Consider the following 4,113-nt stretch of genomic DNA (forward strand, 5'->3'; position numbering starts at 1 on the left):
CTTGAAACTGATGCTGAATGTCTGGGAAGAGGAGGGCTGATGGAAAGGAGGTTTGGCTATGCACTGTGCTAGAAGACTTGCTTTCAATAGTAGGCAGGCGGGAACAGATCTCTGTGAAAGTCATAGGTAAAAATGAATTTAACTGGTGTTTGGTCTCTGTTTGTGCATTACAAACTCAGTATGCAAACTGGAGCTATTGCCTCTGCTGAAAAGAAGCCTGGAGGTAGAGTAAAAACAGCGTATCTAGATGAGAGCTGAGCTTTGGAGTCAAGAGCAGCATGTGGGGCAGCCCCCAGCAGAACCAGAATAAAAGCAAAACACCAAGCAGAGAGCACAGAGCAAGAGGTGCGCTGATGTGCAGTGCTGCGTGCTTTGATCGTGGCTGATCCCTGCCCCAGGGCAGGTCTGTAGGTGCCTGTCAGCGTTGCCACGTGTGGCAGAACTAGGAGTTTGGTGGGTTTTCAAGGACATCTGGGTAGCCAGGCCAGTGCGTTCTCCCCCACCATGCGTGTGCAGTAACACGGTGTCTGCAGCCACCAGTGATGGCTGAGATGTAATGGGCGTAAGAGGAACTTTGATTTTTACAGCAGGACTCTGAGCATGTGTCTTACTAACGTATGTCCTAATTGTCCTTAGTACAGCAGACAGGGATCTAACCTTTATGCCTTTCTTCCCCAGTATCCTAACAAATAATATTCCATGTACTCATTAAGCTTTACTGCTGCTTGCAGTTATCTCTCTCAAATCTTTGTGTGAGCGTTTCCCATGGTCAAGACCCTGATTTTGGATGTAGATTGTTGTTGTGTTTTGCCAGCTGGTGGTAATTTTTGGAAAGCCCCTTTTCAGCAGAGCTTCCTGAAAAGCACCGTCCTGTGCGTTCGAAGTGTCTGATGCCTCGTTCTTGAACTTACATGGATGCAACAAGAATGAGCGAGCCATTAGGGCTGGGAAAGCCTGTTTAATTCTGATCCAAAGTCTTTGGTTGGTTTGTCTGCCCATCCGCTGAAGCAAGATTACTTCTGACTTTAGACTCTCTTAAAAAGATATAGGAAGAGGTTGCCCTAATTTTAATCCAAGTTCATTTGTGATCATATGTATATTTTTTCCTCTTGTTTAGGATATCTAACAGCAACCTCTGTTTCTGTTTGAAACTATCTTGAATGTGCTTTTTCCTTCTCTCTGTCCTAGGGCTGCTCTCATGGGCTGAGATGCTCCCCCAATGGCTTGTTTTAAAACATGAGTGTGCTCAGGTGTGCAAAGGAAGCTTGCTGAGGGTTTCTGCACCATCAGGTTAAACCTGCAGTCGAACAGGGATGGTGAAAACAGACTGCACGACTCAAATCCATGGATGCCCCAACAGCCCCTTGCACACGCTCAAACGGGCAGAGCGAACAGGACGGACAGCCCTCCAGACCAGCCTCATGGGCTGAAAATCACCATGGTCTCCATACCTAGCGTGCCCAGACCATTCCAGGCGAAAGCCTGGCACTGAGTCCCTGGCACAGTCGGCAGAGCAGGAATTCCTCTTTGTGAGGAGTGCAGCAGGGTCAGGGGGCAGCTGAGGAAACCCTGCCAACCCTGCTAGCTTTTCCCTTGGTGTTGAGAGCTGCTAAGTGGGTCTCCCGCTCCTCCCTGGCCTCACATGGTGGGACTGGGTGCGCAATAGGCATTGCCTCCCCATGACTTCTGCATTAGTGCAAATGCAGCCAGTATTACAAAAAACTAGGTTAACCATCCTGACCCCGTGGAGTCATCTGCTGCTTTTCAGACAGAGATCAGAAAGGTCAGCTGCATTATTGAGAGGGAAAGCGTTGTAAATAGCACAGCCCCATGTAATCTCTTCCCTTTAATGCGGTTGTGTAATATTGTAAGTATTCATTCACTGGCTTACTGGGGCCTGTCTGGAGTAAACTGCTAAGGGAATTCAGAGCCATGAAACATCTTCATTCATCAGCATTGCTTATCTCCTGGCCGCAGCTTGAACCCTGCAGTGTAGCTCTCTGCGGATGTCACCTGCTGTTACTCAGCTTGACTGCAATCTCTTCCTGCAACAGACTGACCCAGGTAAGAAGAAATGAGCAAGCAGCACATGAGCAAGCAGAACATTTCAGTCTGATTTACAGCTCCTTGTCATGGGTCAGTCCAGCATACTCAGTCCTTAGCTGGCAGTTTGTCAGAGGAGCCCCCCACACCCTGAGCTTCCCTCTGCTTTGAGGAAAATGTGTGTGTGACAAAGTAACCTTTATTTAAAAGTTAGAATTTTTATTATCTCTTGCTTCCCCTCTAGAAATGAGTAGTCTTCAATTTCCTGAAGAGGCTGAGTTGCTTTTCTGCGTGCTTTTTCATCTTGGCTTGCTTTTTTACCCTGCTCCACCATCAGCCACTGAATACTTGCCGAAAAGGATCTTTTCAGTGTTATTAGAAGGCCTGCCCTCTCCTCTCCACTGGCCATCAGAAGTGCAGTTTCTGGTCGCAGAGGTCTCTGGGTGGCTCTACAGAAGCCAGCAGCAGAAACACGTGCAGTCCAAGCGGGCTGTTGTTCGCTTGCTGTCCCCTCACCTGGAGTGGGCTGTCTGGGATACATCCTGGCCAGCTACGCTGGCTCCATCCCAGTGCTGCGACGGCTTCAGCCTTCCCAGGAACATGAGGCAGAGCCCTCAGCATACAAAGTCAGGGAGAGTCCTGGCTGTCTCGGAGGTTCACCAGTGAAGGCTCTCAATCTTCAAAATCTCTCTCTTGCTCTACATTCCTCCTTTTAATCCATATTACTTGAATGAGACCATTTTCCTGGAGGCTCTTTCCTGCTGGGAAGAGACCAGCTGCTGTGGACACTGATTTGACACAATTCTGAGTTTCATAAACCCTGACAACACTAAGCAGTTGCTGACAGTCTGTTAAATACCTTTTCTTGGGATTAAAACTGTTCCCTCAACCCCAGCGAGGGCAATCTTCACTTTGAAAGGGAGCAAACAAGAAGGGGATGACATGACTATCTGATGCACTGCCTCTGTGGACCTTCCCGTTGTCTCTTTGCACTGTAGAACTGCGTGGTTTGATCCATTCGTCTCCTGTTCAGGGGTACAGTCTTTGAGAAGCACCCAGTCTTTGGCCCGGGGACATTACAGGAGGAATGAAGCACCCCAGCAGTGTAGTGTGCCTGGCCCCAGCAGTATCAGCTCCTTTCCTTCTAAGTACAGAGGCTTTCTTTTGACACTGCTGTATTCAAACAGTCCTCTGCAATACCCGTCTATAGTCACTCGAGGTTACACACGTGGTCCAATTACTTTTGCTCTCTTTCCTTTCTGTAGTTATCACCCTCTTGGAGATCCTTTGGCTCCTTGTTTGGACATGTAAAAGATGTAGCACATTTATTTCAGCCTTGTATCTCTTTCTGTAGATAGATCCTCCTCGCACAAAACTCCCAATGAAGTCAAAGAAGCAATACTAATTGCAACTGTTTTTTAAATGCTAGTAAGGCTTCTGGGCTGTGCCAGTCACACAGATGTCAGCAGGGTGAAGCTGGTGTAGAAATGGTGGGTTGAGAAGAACAAAGCCAGAGGATTTTAACTGCTTTACTCCTACTCCACCAAGAAAATCGTATTTGTGCTTAATATCTGGCTTCTAACTCCTCCATACTGAGGCAACAGTAAGACTGATTGGTTTAAGAATTACTCTAACATGGCTTTTAAGTAGATTGCTGAAGGTTTTGTGTTGTAATCAATGGAGGTAATTGATATATTTTTATACAAGTATATAAAATTCCCAGGACAAACTTTGAAGAATTTTGTAGTGGCTCTTCCAAGTTTTCTGGTCCTGTAGTTTGACACTAACACCTGTATGTTTTTAGCTTGCTATCGTGGTAATTTTGGGAGCTGTCCTGGAAGCAGCAGATCAAAGCAAACAGCAACTGTAAAGCTCAGTGGCAGGTGCCTCTTTCTCTTTGCTTGGTTTCTGGATACAGACAGGGGCTCTTTTAAGCAGAGGCAGCATAACTGTGTTCTTGGAAGAGGATGGGAAGTTGATGACTTCTTATGACAGAAGTCCTCCTGGGTACTTCTCCTGCCTTTTATCCATGCTTGCTCCTTTTGTGGCCTTGGATAAGTCACTTAAATT

The sequence above is a fragment of the Nyctibius grandis genome, chromosome 4, assembly GCF_013368605.1.
Source record: "Nyctibius grandis isolate bNycGra1 chromosome 4, bNycGra1.pri, whole genome shotgun sequence".
In the NCBI taxonomy this organism is placed as follows: domain Eukaryota; kingdom Metazoa; phylum Chordata; class Aves; order Nyctibiiformes; family Nyctibiidae; genus Nyctibius; species Nyctibius grandis.